Source organism: Homarus americanus, unplaced genomic scaffold, assembly GCF_018991925.1.
Source record: "Homarus americanus isolate GMGI-L3 unplaced genomic scaffold, GMGI_Hamer_2.0 scaffold36734, whole genome shotgun sequence".
Taxonomy (NCBI): Eukaryota; Metazoa; Arthropoda; class Malacostraca; order Decapoda; family Nephropidae; genus Homarus; species Homarus americanus.
The window spans coordinates 12,877,511-12,895,621 of NW_024733126.1; positions in this window are offsets into that span (position 1 = coordinate 12,877,511).

Genomic DNA, 18,111 nt, shown 5'->3' on the forward strand with positions numbered 1-18,111 from the left:
ACAAAAGGGAGGTGGGCAACTTTAGCTCGCTCGCCCGCTCTCTCCCTCCCTGGTGACCAAGTAATGAGTTCCCCGTACTACTTCCCTAGTCATGCACAAGTCAGTCGCTATGGAGTTAATCTCTTTCTTCATATCATATTGATGACTTATCATTTAGTTTTCTTTATAGTATTTATTGATCACTCTTCTATCAAACTAAAGTCCAATAAATTTCACAGATCAACGTTGTTGGCAGTTGTTGCAGTGTATATGGATAGCCATTCAGTAATTTTAGTTCTAATGTTTAACTTGTGTAATTTAAAATCAATGACCAATCCAGTAACTCTACTGACATTGTTGGACAGAAGCTTCATGCCTAAATAACACACATCATCATTTAAAACATGAATTTTCCCTGGTGAGTTTCAACACAACATGTCTTATTTTCTTAATCATCAGCATTACAAGTTTGCTGTGTGCATTAGGGTAGGGGGAGAGGAGGTAGGTCGACAGCAAGCACAGGCAGGCAGGCAAGCAGGCACTTCCCAGACAACAAGCAGAAGACGCTCGTCCTAAATTCCAACTGTAAGATCCCCGGAAGACAATAAAGAAGGCGGAGCACAATGTCGACAACGTCTTGAACACAATTTCCAGGATACAAGTGTCACGAACTCCCTTTCAAAAACATTGTAGACGTACGAGGGCCAAGTTTAGAAGGGATGGCCGACCGTGGCAGCTGCTGCTAACTTATGGTATTGAGCGATGGCCGCCGATGGTACAGAAAGAGATTGGCACCGAACAAACACTTTTTCCCCTTCTTTTGCCCCCAGCTCTTTCCTTCTGCTCCTCACCTCCCCTCTCTCTCTCTCTCGTATATCAGTTCTCTCTCTACCTCTCTGTCAGATACAAGTTCTCTCTCTCCCTCATATACCAGTTCTCTCTCCCTCTCTCTCACCCTTTTAGTCCCTCTTTCCGCCATCCCTCTACTACTATTACTACTACTCCTTCTATTGCTTCTTTACTACCTAAAATACCTTCCCTTTTTATATCCTCCACCTCCTTTATCATATTGCTCTTTCTCCTATTCCTGGATTACTAGCCTAGTGATCTCTATCTCTCTCAGTCTCTTTGTCTCTCCTAACACAACTATAGACCCCATCTCCTCTACCCTTTCACCATCTTCTTTATACCCCTCCCACACCATCTCCATCTACTCCCATTCCTTTTCCTCTCCCCCCCCATTCACTCTCTCTCTCACTCACCCTGCATGATAAGAATTGGAAATGGGGTGTTCTGGAAATGTGTGTTGGGCTCTGGAAACGGGAGGTTAGAACTGGGCAACGCAGAAGCACCACAAGTTATTGATTGGAATGGCCTCAGGAATTTACAGTGCAACAGGGCAATAATTCAGTTTTTGGATATAGCGTACGCAACTTATTGTGGGACTCGAATGTAACAACCAAGACCGAAGGGAAGGGAGCAGAGTAACGACGGTAAATTTGCGTGTTAGGGAGGAAATGAAAAGAGAGAGAGAGAGAGAGAGAGAGAGAGAGAGAGAGAGAGAGAGAGAGAGAGTGAATAATTACAAATTTGATAAGATACTAACATCAACTGCTGTATAATATGGAAGTATTAGCCAGTCTATCAATATCAGTCTGGCAGTTTACAGTACTCTGTGCACAGCTGAGGGAAGGGGAAGGTGTGGAAAGGGATGGAATAGAGCGAGGGGCAGCAGCGAAAGAGGGTAGCAGAGCGAGGGAGCAAGGGAAGGAGAACAGGAAAGTGAGAGGGAGGAATGGAGGGAGGAGATAGAATAAAGAGAGGGGGAGGAGGAGGGGTGGAGAGAGGGAGGAGAGTGGAGGCGACAGTTAAAGTCGTACGGGTCTTGTAATTTCAGTGAATACGTATCAGCGGCGTTGAGACTACCACTTGCTCTGTTAGACGATAGGGAGGGAGACTTACACGTGTATTTAAGTATAGAAGTATAAATATAAAAGTGAAATAAAAGACAAATATGATTTACACAAAGACACAAACAATGCGACTATACACAGACCATATGTACACAAAGCAATGCCCTAACCTAATGAGTTGCTCAGACGTGGAGAGACACTTACACAGACACATCAACATGGAGAGACACAGAGACTCCACAGAAGGTTAGTTGTAAACAAAACAACGAGACTTTTAGGAGAGGCAAGGGCTGAAGCGCACCAACAAACTCCCAACACAACTGGGGTCACATAATTCTAGCAAAACACACAGTAACAAACAGTCGCTTCAAAACAGAGAGCAGTGACCATCATCGGCCTCCACAAACACACAAACGCAGCCAGAGTTGTTTGTAAATACACGGACGCACACACACAGGCACAACCACACCCGCACCCATAACAAAGAATGACCTCGTGCACACAGAGACAAGGCCTCACATACATGCACATACAGACACGGTCATACACACCTACACATGCAGGCACGGTCACACACACACACACACTGATTCGGCCACACACACACACACACACACACACACACACACGCGCACACACACACACACACACACACACACACACACACACACACACACACACACAGAGAGGTGGCCGCGAGGGAAAACAACAGATAACTCACCATCCCAGCGCTGTCGCCTTCAAAAACCTCATCAGTACAATAAACACCGTGCAAGGAACAACCATCCTCCTCCTCCTCCTCCTCCATCTTCTCTAGTACTCCAGGTATTTCATTTCTCCCTCCTTTTCATCCTCCATATCATCTTCCCCATTCTTCTTTCCCCTTCAAGCCCTCTCATCCTCCCCTACCTACCGCCCTAACTCCCTATCTTCTTCATCTTTCTACTCCTCCTCTAACGCCTCATGCCCCTTTAAAAAAAAAAAAAATCAACACCTTGTTTCCCGTTCACCTCCTCCATCCCCCCTCCCCGAAGAGTAGGGCTTTTCCCCAACTTATTCTTCCCTCCAGTGCTAAAGCCTTATTTCTCAACTTCTATACATTATGGACGGAAATCACAAAACGATTAGTTCTCTCCCTCGAAGTGGATCGTTCTGAAAGTTGGAGCACTACTTAATCGGGGGACATCAGACTTCAAGTTACGAGATAACTTGGCCTGAACTTTACCTATCCCCCTTCTCCTACTCCTCCTCCTCTCCACACCCCACCCCTCTCCTCCCTTCCCTCCTCCATTCCGCCTTGACCACCACCACCACTCTCTCCCTCTCTCTGATATAGCAATTCACGACAAGCCCCCCACCCTCTCCACGCATCTATCTTCCTTTCTTTCTCTGTCTTTTCTTTTTCTCCTTTTTCTCCCGCCATCCCTTCTTTTCTCTTCCCTTCCTCCCCTTGCTCGTTCTTCCCCTGCTCATACGCTTACTCTTCCTCCTTGTCCTACCTTCCTTACCTTCCTTATATCCTCATCCACCTCCTCCTCCTCCTCCCCTGATCAAGATGACGACCGGAAGATAAAGGTCCTTGGTTGGTGAAACTCGAGGCATTAGTTCACGCTGGATGACACGTTATTCAAGGTGAAAATAAGAGAAGAAGGAAAATGAAAGAAGAATAACAATAACAATGATAGAAAATAAGATAACCAAATAATGAGATACGGAGAAAATAGAGAAGAAGAAAAAGAACAAGGAGAAGAATGAAGAAAGAGAAAGGGGAAGGGAAAGGACAGAGGTGAGAAATTTCTACTTACTAGAGAGAGGAGTTTCAGACGGTGATAGTCAGAGAGAGATAGAAGACAGAGACAGAGAAAGACATACAGAGACAGACATACAGATCGAAAAAGACAGACACAACGAAAGACAGACAGAGGGAGAGATGGCAGAGTCGAGGTTAAACAGAATGGGTGTTGAGGACGAGAGACGCCTGAAAGAGGTGTCTTGTAACCAAGTGGCTTTAAAGGGTTGTTTTCGGTTTGTTTCGGCGGCACTTCTGGACCCTCCCTTCCTCCCCTCCCCTGTGTGTGCGTGCGTGTCTGTGTTAGTGCGTGCATGCGTGTGTGTGTGTGTGTATGTGTGTGTGTCGGGGCTGGTGTTTTTCTCGCTCTCAATGCAGCGGCTCCGAAATGTAAATTTTCACCGATTCTCAATCATGGCGGTAATCCCACACTGGGTAGGGATTGCATTAAGCCCCTCGCCGCGGTCCAATTTATATGATTATTATGGTCTTTGGAAATTAATACTGGGATTGTTGTCCGGCGTATTTTACCTTTTTTGGGGGGGTAGGTTGGGGGGGGGAAGGACAGAGACGGAAAAGGGAGAGGATGAGGGAGGGAAGGTTGGGGAAGGGCCTACAACCACCAGGTATTGCGTACTATCAACACAAAATCCTCAAATGACCTGCTGTATTCCCCCCCACCACCCACCCCATCTCCCTCTACCTCACAAAATACTAAAATATGGGCGGTAATCCGTACGCCCTTTTGCATGAGATATATAAGTGATAACTCTGGCTGAGATTCACGTTCACTGGCACCCAAACTTGGGGGAGGAAATGACAGAAACAAATGGGGGATGGGGGAGGAGGGTAGGGTGGGGGAGAAGGGGGTGGGGGTGGGGGGCAGGGGATGGGAGGAGGAGGAAAGAAAGGGAGAGGAAGGAGAAGGGGGGAGCAAGGGGGAGGGTATTTATAGATGGATTCTGGAACTGATGGAAATAGGGATAAAGCAAGAGAGAGAAAGAGACAGAAACAGAAGAAGAATGCTAGATAGACGGACAAGCAACCAAACAGGATTGATAAACAAAGAAAATAATATATTATTAAATGACAAATAGACACAGTGAAATAATTAATAGACAAATAGAGGCATTTGAGAAAAATAATGAAAAACAAAACAAAAAAGAGACTAATAGGCAATCAGACAGAGAGAGGAACAGACACACAGACACAATAAAACTAAGACACACACATCCCAGGAGACAGAGAAAGAAGGACAAAGACAGACACAGAGAAAGGAAAATTAAACCCTCCTGGAACACTCCGCGAAATATATATATAAATTGCAGAAAACCCACAGGCGATAACTCAGGTCTCGGAGAACTGAGGGTCACACACACACAGACAAAGAAGTTGAATAGTTGCCAGCCAAAGTCTAGGATGACGAATTATAATCCTCTATGGGAAGAAAAATATCGTGGGTTTATCTCATGCTTCCAGCGGAAAATGTGAGCCATCTATTTCCCTTATCTAACGATGCGGACCCCCCCCCCCACCTTCTCTCCTCTCTCCCCACTCCTATCGCGACTTGAATATCTATCTCTCTCTCTCTCTCTCTCTCTCTCTCTCTCTCGGTATTTAAAAAGATCTCGCTCACTTTGGTAATTTTCCTGTGAATGAACGAAAAATTTTAGTGATTATGAATTTTTTTTGGTCTCTCGGTACGTGGGATTGATTTGTCGTCTCGGTCTATACAGACGATTGAACGAAAACTAAAGATATATTTTTTCATAATGACACCCAGTAAGTAGGGTTAAATTCACTTCTGTGATTTTCTTAAGAGTTAATGTGAATGAGGATTTTTTCTTATAGTAGTTTAATGTTTCCTTGATCATTTTTTTTCTTTCCCTTCGTTAAATAGTCTCCAGAAGGGCAGTTTCCTCTACTATATACACAACCTTTCTATCGTCCCCTTCTCCAGAAATGCGATCATTGCCTAAACTTCTTTTTTTTTATCTCACATGGAACCCCTACCCAATCATATCCCTTTTAATAACACTCTCTGGAGTCTCAAGATTCATTGGCTAAGCCTGTCATCACACCGGAAGGCATTATCCAATCATATCTCTTAATAATATCCGTTAAAGTATGAAGCTCATTGGATAAGACTTTTACTGACCGAAAGTCTTAATACCCAATCACATCTCTCCTAAAGTCGCTATTTGTGGTCACTCGTGTTTATTGGGTAAATCTTTTATCGTACTGAGAATTCTTACAGCCAATCACGTCCCTCCTAATTACGCTGTGTATTCTTTGATGTTTATTGGATAAGCTTCTTATCGCGCTGGAAATCCTCAGAGCCAATCAGATCCACCGTAAAGTCACACACACACACTTTCTCTCTTCCTCCACAGTTTCTTGTCCTAATTGGTTAAGCCTTTCATCACGAGTGGAAGTCTTTAATTATAAATGTACTAATTAAGCAACGTGTGGATAATTGCCGAACATCGAATACTTTACCATGAGTTAATATAGTTGTCTTCTCCAAAAATCATTGTTCCTGTGGTGTTTAAGAGGCTAGGATTTTTTCGAGGTCAATCACAGCTCAGTTCAATTCACCATCAGATATATTCCTAACCACAATATCGCTTCTTCGGGTAAATCTCAGCTCAATTTTCTTAAGCAAGTTTTTTTACCTTCTGTACCAATCCGTCATGAAGCTTACCCCCTCCCGATACAGGTCTTCCAGAGAATGATCATTAAGTATGTATGTATGCACGCGCCCATATCTTACACTCTGGAATACCATCAGCCATATTGAAGAAGGGAGGTAGAGACGTGTGCTTTTAATATCAGTAGTGCCATCAAGACGATATCCCAGGTTCAATTAGCTTAATTAGTTGACGATTTCGGCACTATTACAATAGTTTTACTTCAGGTAAGTTCCCCTCTGCTGATTGGTCACCACTCAGCTAATCACTGAAGAGTCAGGGTCACAAACAAGGAGATGAGAGCACTTGTTTAAATAATAAGCAAAATCAGTGCATAGGGTTCACTTATTTAAGCCACAAACAAAGAGTAAGAGCTCCTTATCTAAGTCACAAACAAATGTGAAGAGATCTCAATGTTTAAGTAACAAAGGACAATGTGAAACTTTTGTTTAAGGAGCAAAGATTGGATCCTCGAGTTCAAAATCAAGTTCCTCAAGTAAGAATCCCTACCTATTGGTTTCTTCGGGTAAGACTTGGCACATTTAATCAGTGCATGAAATAATGATTTTTCTTTATATCCTCCCTATCTCTGTATAGTAAATTGCAATTCTTTGTGTAGGTTTACATCATCGTCTTTTGTGTTTCTCTCTTGGTCGTCATTAATTTCCCAATTTATTTTCCTCATTTTTCACTCTTTACTCTCTTCTCCTTCATTTCCTTTCATTTTTTTTCTGTCCATCCATCTTAATTTCTCTTTTCATCTCTCACACTTCCTCTCTCTTTCACTCTCTCTCCTCAGTATCTCATTCATCTCTTTACTTTTTCTCCCAAACTGTCCTCCTTATCCTTCTTACTCCGCCCTTTACACATTTCCTTTTATCTTACTCTTACTCACTTCCTACTTTCATTTTATCTTTTTCTCCATGTCGAGTGTCTCAAGCATATATTTTTGTTTATCTCATTCTCTTCTTTCATTTTACAAAGTCTTCTTATTGTTCTTCTTATTTTTTTTCTCATTCCACTTTACTCCTCTCAATCTCTCTCTTTTTTATTAAATTTTCCCTCTCTTCTTACTCTTTTTCACTTTCTATCTTCCATTCCTCTTCCTCTCTCCCTCTCTCTCACTCCCCCTCTACGCATCACGAAGATCTACAAGCATCTTACTTTTTCCTGGGCACAAAATAACGTGTGAACTCCCCCACCTGGAGAAGGGAGGAAGGTGCACCCACGACGGCTCCCAGAACTATAGCTGACGCCTCCCTTAACTCACCCTCTCCATCCTCCTCTTCTTCCTCCTCCTCATCCTCCTCTTCTTCTTCTCCTCCTCCTCCTACTTTTTTTTAGCTACACTCCTTTCTTCTTCTTCTTCCTCCTCTTCTTCCTGCCGGTCTTCCTTTTTTCTTCTTACACTATTCCTCTTACTTCTGAGCTCCCTCTTTTATCATGTACTCCTCCTTGTTCCTGATCTTCCTTCCCTCAAATAGTCGTTCTTCTCTTCCTTCTCACTTTGATATTCTTATTTGTTGTAATCATCCAAATTTTCATCATTTTCAAATTTATTCTAATATCTCTCCTTCCTCCTAACTACCCTCGTCTTCTTCCAATTCATTCTCTTCCCTCCTCTCCCTGGTCCACATTTCCTCCTCTCTCTTCTATTCTTACCCTCTCAAATTCCTCCTTTACTGTATCCTCCTCATCCTCCTTCGTCTGTCTCCTCACCCTACCCTCTTTCCCCATCGTTCCTCTCCCCACCTTCTCCCCTCCTTCTCCTCCCCACCTTCTTCCCTCCTTCTCTCCTCATCTTCCCCTCCCTCTTTCCTCCTCCAGCTGTATAATTACAAGCGTTCATGAAGTTTCACTACAATTTACTTAAAGAGGCAGTAAGGTCTCGTAGGCTGTAGCCCTTTTTAGCTGTGAACGTCTATTATTTTTCTTACATTTAAATACTTGTTTTTCTTCTCATATGCAAAGTTCCTGTGTTGCAATATACTTAAGGAACAAATGGTCACCTTGCAGATGCACCTATGAGCTATTTTTCGCATCGTTTAATTCGTTTCATAAGATTTAGTTTATCTAAATTTCAACAGAGTTTATACAAGTCCTTGGCATTTGTTCTGTACGGGGGAAACACATTCAATAAGGTGTGTTGGTAAAAATATACATCTAAGTAGATATGTCTATCGAAATGTAGAGGTAAGAAATATGTCTAAATAGATATAGAAATAAGAAAAATCTAGTTAGAGGTAAACATATGAAATACCTCGAAATAGATAACGTAGATAAGAAATAAAATAAGTCAAAGTAGATTTATTGGTGAAAAAATTGGTCTGAGGAAATGTATCGGTAGGATTTTTTGTTTAATCTTTCTCTCTAATTTCCGGGATAATTATTTAAGATCACGAGATTTCGCTATAACGTACGTAAGAAAAAGATGATAAATGTAGGAGGAGGTCAGGGGAGGTAGGGGGAAAAAAGGGGAAGAGAGGGAAGAGGGGGAAGAAGGGGGAGAAGTGAAGGAAAAGGAAGGATGGGCAGAGGGGGGGCCAACAGAATGAAACGGGTGGCTGGGGATAGGATAGGGAAGGGAGAGAATGAGATAAGAGATGGGAGAAGGGAGGGGAATGGAGGAGAAGCAGGAAACGAGAGAGAGAACACGAGAGAGAAAGAGACGTTAAAAAGCGAGAGAAGGGGAGGAGGAAGAAGAAACAGGAGAGAATGGAGGGGGAATAAGCAAAAGCGAAAAGGAGGGAAGAAGGGCGAGGTTACGAAAGGCAGGAGGGAAAGAGGGAGGGAGGGAGGGGATTCAGAGAAGAAGGAAAAAATGGAGGAAGGGGAAGGGAGAAAGAAGAGACGAGGGGAGGGAGGGCAAAAGGGAGAGCGTAATGAGTGCTGGCCAAGCGTGAGTATAGTACCACATATCTCGTCTGAGTTTCATCCATGAGACACAACATATACTCCTCGCGGTCAAAACTCTCGTCTTCTCTCTTTAACCACCACGAAAACATAATCTCTCTATCACTTACTGACTATGTGAATATGTTACGTTTAAAACAGTGTACTTGATCACGTGACACAACTTCTCTTCTATCCGGCAATTATCTGTGAGTGAAAGGAAGTGTCCATTAATACTTTTGAGGTATTTTGGTTCTGTTAATTTTTCCTCTTGATTTTCTACTTATGGATGTGTCGTTCTCGAGAGTTTTTTTTTCGTAATGTAAAATTTAAATGAAACCACGACGTAAAGATCAATTTGGAGTAACTTAACAAGACACAATAATGCATAATACAAGGAAGATAATTATATATATTGAATGAAAACTATGACGACCGGGAACTTTTTTCTTCACAAATAATAAGAAACGGAGGGTGATATTTACTGTATTATGATTCGACATTATTGACCGTAATAATAAAATCTTCACGATCATGTAAACACCAAGATACTGTACTCATTAGGTCGGAAGTGTTTGCATTTATCACTGACAAAAACAAGAGCTTAATGACGACATATCTAAAAATACAAGGTCGAACCCGAGGCTATTGACTATATTACGTCCTATCTCTTCACCACCTTAAGAGAAAAACGAATTAACAAAAACTATCAAAACAAAAGACATTTACACATAAAATAAATAAATAAAAGAGGGCGTTCATTTCGTTATGATGTAGTCTGGACCAACATAATAAATCAAATATTATTAATTGTGAAACCAAAATACTTACTGTATATGACGTCAAGGCCAAAATTTCCTAAAACTTGTACAGAAAATAAATGTGAAGTGTATTTTGTCCGAGGATACTTTTATTATTATTTTAACTCAATTTACCGTAGTGGAATGACAAAGAATTAATTTTACGTCATGAATCCAAATTTAAGTACGTATAGAAAAAAATGTACTATAGAAAACGTATCTCTTCCTTGCTACTTGAGAGAGAAATATATGAACCCTGTCATTTGCCGATTCCATCGTAACAAATATATGCGAACCGTCTGTCTCTACACATTACGGTAACAACTATACGCAAACACTGTGCTTATAAACCCCCCCTGTGACTAATATATATGAACCCTATAATTTAAGTATTACTGTAATGAATATAACCGTAACCTGTCTATTAGCGTCATTACTCTACCGTATTGTAGTTATAAATCTCTTATTTATACATATTGCAGTAACAAATTAATGTCTAGTTGTATTGTATTGTTGTGATCAAGTGCTTATGTATGAATATAAACACAATTCAATAAGGTATTATAATAAACAGAGGGAAGGAGTCGGTACCCACAAGCAGACACACACTAGACAGGAGGCAGCCCGGCACGCCAGACGGATAAGGTAAACCCTGGAGAGAATATCCTGGGCGGTAACTTACACGTAATGAGCTGGGCATCAGGTGTTCTTAGATTGAAACTTCCAACATAAATACAAATTCTGCGGGTGCGCGGAGGTGCGGGTGTCTCGTTGCGCTTCGCTTACATAATAATCATTACCCTGGCTAGCGTCGTCCCAAACATTTGTCCTGTGGGTACCTTCTCTTCCCTTCTCCCCTTCCTCCCCAGTGTGTGTGTGTGTGTGTGTGTGTGTGATTATCCCACGGCCTCCCTGGTAGGACTAGTGGCGGTGGAGGTGTTCATAAGATAACGAATTGGTTTGATTCTCCCTCCCCCCCCCACCCCCATTCTCTACCTTCATGCATGGATTTATCTCTCCAGAACACAACAAAAGATACAATGCGAGAATAAGTATCAACACTCCTTCATGAACACCACCTTGAAAAAAAAAAGAATCTCAAACGATCGCACATTTCACACTTTCAAAGGAGAGAGACGTGGATATCACCAACTCCATATTCCATAAACATGTAGGTTGGTGTGAGGGGAGCGCGCGCAAGGCCCACTTCCTCCACAAGATGGCCCGGCACTCCCGCCCTTAAGGACCCCCGCGGGGAAGCACTGTGTTGACGTGGGCCCACTAAACTTGGAGTGAGTAATGATGGTACGGAGGTCTGGAAGCGTGTATTCATTTATTTCCAGACTCTGCCGGGAACAGTAAATTTCCAGGACGTAGAGCCGCGCTAAGTTCCGGGATGAAATACTAAAAGGTGAGGGATGGCCGCCTCCAGACACACGGCCACTATATCGCTAATTTTTTTCGGCTGTTCTCTCAGAAGCCATTGTAGCTTCAAGGAGGGATAGGTCTAAGGGCTATTCTCCCTTCCCAGCTACTCTGAAAATTGAGGTGCTAACTCGCGAGCATTTTATTTGTGGTGGGAGTTACTGTTTTAGTCCTTCTGTATTGTTTAAATAAGTTTCGTTTTTTCCCTACCTCTGGAAATTCCCGTGAATAAGAGGGAAAAGCGGCTTGTATCTTCAACTTAAAAGGTAAACATGGTGTGTTGAGGACCTGACGAGTTACTGGAGCTGACGCGTTTGTCTTAATGGTCATTACTTGTGTTATCTGGGAGCTTTATTAACATGTGCATCTACCTAATTTTAGGGGCTATGCAATGTGGCTATAGCCGTAAGGGATATATATATATATATATATATATATATATATATACACATATTTATACATTCATATTTGTTTAGTTTAACATTCTCACTACGTTTTACAACCAGTGAATATACACATAATAAATATAGTATGAAGCAATAACATATATTACTTCTCGTTCATTCTCATTCAGGCCTGGACGTGTGTAAACTTGCTCTCTCTCATAATTGTAACGCTCGGTCACTTTACGGCCGCGCTCCACACGTCTTAATGTAGAAAAATTATCTCCTTCCCTAATTCCTAAGACATTTTTGGGGGAGACTTGAACAAAAGTTTAAGTGCTAACTTCTCTCGTTCATAATGATAAAACAAGTAAAATATATTTATGAAACAAATACCTCAGGAAAATCTTGATATAACGCCCGCTGGTAAATTCGGCAATCCTTTATAATTAAGATCTTCGCCTGGGGGATGGGGGGGAACTCGAAGAAAAAAGACAAGAATCTTATCAAACGGAAGGTCTTAGTCGCTATTTAATCTTTGTAAGGCATTAGCATTTCTGTTAATGTAACCACGCAATAAATCCAATTATAATTAAAATTTGAATACTAAACTCTACAGAAATAAAGGACAAGAAATATAAATTGCCGGGCCCATTGTACTAACTCACAAAGCCATTATAGATAATAGGGAACGTGGTATAAATAATATTCCAGAGGAAGCTAATGACGTTTGTAAATCCCTTAACAAATGGGGGAGGAGGTAATTTGAGCCTCCCTCCTTCCCTCTCCCTCCTTCTCCTCCTCCTCCTCCTCCTCCTCCATCCTCACCTACTCTCCTCTACTTTCTCCTCTTCTCTCATTTTAGGTGTTATTTCCTCTTCCATTTTGTTTCTTTTACCTCTATTGTCTCTTCCATCGTCTCTTTGTCATGTAAATTATTATCACCTTATTCTCTTCTTTTCTATACTCTCTCCCTCCCTTCGTTCTCATACCCATTTCCTCCTCTTTCGTTAACTTTCCCCCTTTTCTCTTCTGATTCTCTTTCTCTCTCTCTCTCTCTCTCCCCTCTTACATCTCTTCTTCACTATCCCCTCTCTGTTCTGACTTATCTCTCTCACACCCCTTCTCATCTCTCTCACACCCCTTCTCATCTCTCTCACACCCCATCTCATCTCTCTCACACCCCATCTCATCTCTCTCACACCCCATCTCATCACACCCCTTCTCATCTCTCTCACATCCCTCTCATCTCCTTCACACACCTCCTCTCTCTCGCATACCTTCTTCTCATCATCTCCCTCATACACTTTCTCCCCATCTCTCTCTCTTTTATCTCTCTAAACATCTCCCTCAACCCAAAAACAGATGGAACAGGAGAGATAATTATTCCCATTTCTCTTACTTTCTCCCTCAACCCAGATGAAACAGGAGAGAGAGAGAGAGAGAGAGAGAGAGAGAGAGAGAGAGAGAGAGAGAGAGAGAGAGAGAAAAGCCAACAAAAAATATCAAGAACAAATCGTGAAGGAAGAGTACAGTAACTGACTAAGGTAGGAGGCTCCCAATGGCGGACCTTCGTGTTAAGACCAAAGGGAATGTATTCTACTAGTTTAATTACTTTTCCTAACTCGTTATCAATCTAATTTACACATTCATTAAAACTTCCGACAGACTTTTCCAGAAGTGCTATCAAATCAAGTCGGAGGCTTTAACACCGTGTTCACTTATTTTCGTTTATGTTTTTAACTTGTCTTCTTTTTTTTTTGCTTTACTTTTTTGTGTGGGGGGATGGGGGAGAAGGAGGTGGGGGAGGGATGTAGGTAGGGTGGGATGAGGGAAGGGGAGGGAAAAAGCAAAGGTGGTTGGGGGGGGGGTGGTTCTGTTGCAACCATTCTCTATTTCCTTTCTAAATCGTTATCTTCTTTATTATTTGTTTATTCATTTTTATCCCTGTTCATTTACGTATTAATGTCTTGCTTTTTTTATCTTATTTATTTACCAATTTATTCATTTTTCAAACAATTTGCAAAAAAAAAAATGGATCTACAAGAATGAATCTTTACTAACACCACATCCATGAATCATATCTATAAATGCCTTCCAATGTTTCACGTAATGAAGCAGAGGACCATAGTTGCCCTTAGAACAAATCGGATCTCTGATAGACCAGGGAACGTGAGGAAAAAAAAGAAGAAAATATCATGAGCAGCTATTTTCGAATATCAACCACTTACCAAAATACTAGAACATCGAAACCCCAAAGAAAATCCGTCTTCAGAACATCAAAAATCATCCGCAAACGTATCCCTAAAAAAACCAAGGACACCAAAGAAAACATTAAGGAGCAGCCTATAAAGATGAAGTTTCAAGGTCTCGAGAAACAGATCCCCGGAACAGAGGAGGTTGTGAGGTTGAATTATAGGGGGAGCCAAAGACATCTGGAAGCAAACCCCTTTGGCATCAAAAATTAGACGAAATAAATATCGGATTCACTAATGACTAACCGAAAGATTCCTGAGCCACATAAACACTGAAAACCTAAATTATGTATTTGCCAAACATTGAAATATAAGAAAAAATTCCCTGGGTAGAAATTATATTATGACATTTCTGGAAAGTCGAAGTTTAAAAGAATTAATAAAGAAATTAGCTTTGATATTTTTGAAGTTAATCAAAAGAATTATCGCAGCATTTAATCGTTTATAGATCTAAAAAAATTAGAACTTCGTAAACGAGAGAATTGGAAATACTAAATTTAAAGCATTAAAAAAGTTATTAAAACATCGAAGACCTCGTTTACATATTAGAAGAACCACCAAAACCTTAAGAAAATTTACAGGAAAAAGAGCTATTAACTCCTTGCACAAAGAACTCTGAAACACTTAAGGAAATCTTTTATCACGATAGATTAATAAAGATCCAAAGCTCAGTCTAGTATAACACCAGAAACCTTAATAAAAGAATCTGAAATAGTAATTAACAATACATATTACCTTTTGTTTACCAAGTGGTTCACAAAAGAGTTATCTCTTTAGTTTCGAAGTCCCAATAGATATTCAGATATTTACAGAACTGGATAACCTGTCCAGTTAAAAAAGAAAAAAGTGAAACAGTAAAAACATCATTTGAACATCTTCTGTAAATGTTGTTAGTAAAAGCCGGTGTTAGGAACCCTTCTTCCAGAACTGTTTCCTGGATTACTTACCGGGTCCGAACTATTGAGCTCCAGCGACCGCAATGCTCTGGATGGCGCCGTGGGCGAATGGACGGCATGGGCTAGCTGGCAGAGAGGATTGGAAATGCCGATTACTTCCAGGTAACCAAGGTATTTCTATGCACCTAAAATGTGGGCACGATCTTTGTAGATTTTTTTTTTGTAAAGCTTCACTTGAAAATTGGTAGTGTCAGCCAGCCAGCCAGCCATTAAAAAAATCTAATCATGGGCGGTTTAGGTGGGCTGTAGGCGTACAGTGAAGGTTCGTCTATATGGCTATGGAAATATTTTGACAACAGGTTAGCAAAGTATTTTAGCACTAAACTCTTTACACTAACAGTTCTTAGCTTTAAGGAATGACTTCATTTGCGTCATTTCGGTGGAAAATTAAACTTCCAATCTAGAGTGTGTTTGGGTATTGTGGGTTTATGAGCAACAGCTGATGAACACAACCCAATTTTTGTATGATCTCTTTATCGGATAATCTATGGGAAGTTTCTTTGTCAAGCAGTGCATAGTAATAAGCCCAATCAATGTAAATCCACTTTTATAAAGATAATGGTCAAGCTTTCATGTCTGTACTGCCCAATCCATGTCAGGACATCCTGTGAAGCCCATTCTGTGTAATTCCAAACAGAAGAAATGGGAGCCGTTTGCAACAAGAGCAAATGAGCCTTTATATTTGCCAAGGCCAGTTCAAGCAAGCGAATCTTAACCTTTGTTTTCCACAAAAGCGTAGCAACCAAAGCCCGAAGCACGTTGTATGAGGCCCAATCCATGTAATTACATTCTGGAAAGCCAGATACAACAGAGCTCTTCTTGTACTGCTCACCAAAGCAAACGAGGCAATTCAACGCATGTTAAAAGCTTATCCAAGGCAGGCACCAGACATACAGAAAAAAATTAGTTTAAAAAAGTTCAAATGCAAGCAAGCATGGATATAATCCTTATCAAACATCCTCTCAAGCACGTTGCATGCAATAGACATCTTATGAAACCCACGCTTGGTACTCATAACGGAGTAAATCTAATAGAGTTAACAGCGAAGTAACCACCACACACAAGTGGTTGAGGTTCGCTGACCAAGAGTGTTACTCCGTCAACATATTCTTACTGTAGGTTTAAAGACTGTCGTGAAGCAAAAACCACAAGTTTGTGATGTTTATTCTTGAACCATAGTTTGTAAAATCTAATTCACGTAAACATTCGCCACAGGCAAATAATCTATGTAAATGTTGATTAAATCAAATGAATCAGTATTGTAATTGTTGTAAATTCAAAATAATCTTTAAAAGAAAATCTTAAAAGTTTGAGCAATGTTACGATGTTGTTGTTTGCATAATGTAACACCTTAACCTAAGTGTAAATAGGTCAGTTTTACCTCCCTTATATATACATATATGCAAAGCGTTTGCCCCAGCGATAACATATTTGCATCAGTTCTATTTAAAATCAATTGTAAGGCCCAAAACCATATATCCATTAATTAAGCTGGCAAGGCAAATCAAACACCAAAGGCATAGCAAACCATTTCTCTCTCGCTCTCTCTCTTTATCATTACAATACTATACTTAACCATACCCACAACCATTTATAGCACAAGCAGTTGGTATGTCGCTTCTCATACCCAGAAGCTCAATAAAAGCATTATACCTAAGAGAACCAGAGCAAGCCGAGGCTACCTTAAAGTTTCTAACCAATCCAGAGATAACAGGACACAATCTACTCTTTACACCTATAAGTAGAATAATGTTTTGGAGACTTTTGTATCTCTCCTAAAAGCTTTATAGCCACAGGTAACCAAAGTCGTAATTAAAACTCATGAAAGCTGATGAAGCCAAGCTAAGTGGGAAGGTAGTGTTGTTAACCTTTAGTGTAAGTTGACCATTAATGCAAGTTAACAATCACTGCAATTTGATTAGTTGATTAGTTAATTGCCAGTTGAATATTTGTATTTTCGATTACCTTTGTTATGAAGTATTACTGCATGTTGGACCATATTGTAAGATGACCATTAGAGTCAACTATTTATTATCGTAGTAGAATGATTATTACTGAAGGTTTACTACTGCATAATTCCTAGGAAGATCTACACTTTAGTCTACAAGCTGATAAGATTATCCATTGAAAACAAATAGGCCAACTTAAAGTAGATATTACAATTGTTAAGCCAAAAAAAAAAATATATCACTTACTATAATTAAGTAATGATATAGTAACAAAATAAAATAAATTCCTTAAAAACTAAAATTATGTAAAGAAGTAAATAAACAAAATTTTCCTTAACATCTACGTATTCTTGTAAATTTTCAAGTTTGTAATTCATCATCGTTGAAGTTGATGTCTTGTAGTAACAACTAATTCTACATACAAGGTTGATTATACACTATTTATACTAAGAAATATTCCCTTATAACTAAACACAAACAAATAATAGAACAAGAGGCACCTCACACTCTCAAAACAATATGACAACACCTTAGAAGACATGGAATTTTACTGAAAGATAATATTATAAAAGATAATCTTATTTATTACCACGAAAATTTGAAGAAAAAATTATATCTTTATATATTAGTTATTCGGTTAAATTAGTTACGAGTTAGAAATACTGTACATTACAAATTCCTTCAGTTTATAGTTTCAGGTACATGGATAAGGGTTAATTTCCATCACCATGCTATTTTTATCGAGGTCTTAATCACCATGTGTCATGCAAAATCTTCAACCTTAGCCCCTGTGGTGGTGTAGAAACAAGTACATTAATTTGTTCAGAGTAAATGTTCCTCTACTTGCTTGTTACAATGATCCCTAAGTGAGATGTAACTCATGCAAAGACACACGATAAGGCATGTAATGAATTAACCACAAGCCCAAAGGCGGTAAACACATACAAGCACGCACACACACCTACCCACACCCCCGCACACATGGCCACACCTTCACACACACGGCCACACCCCCACACACACCCACACACCCCCCACACACACACCCACACACCCACGCCAAAAAAATATCGTTTATCT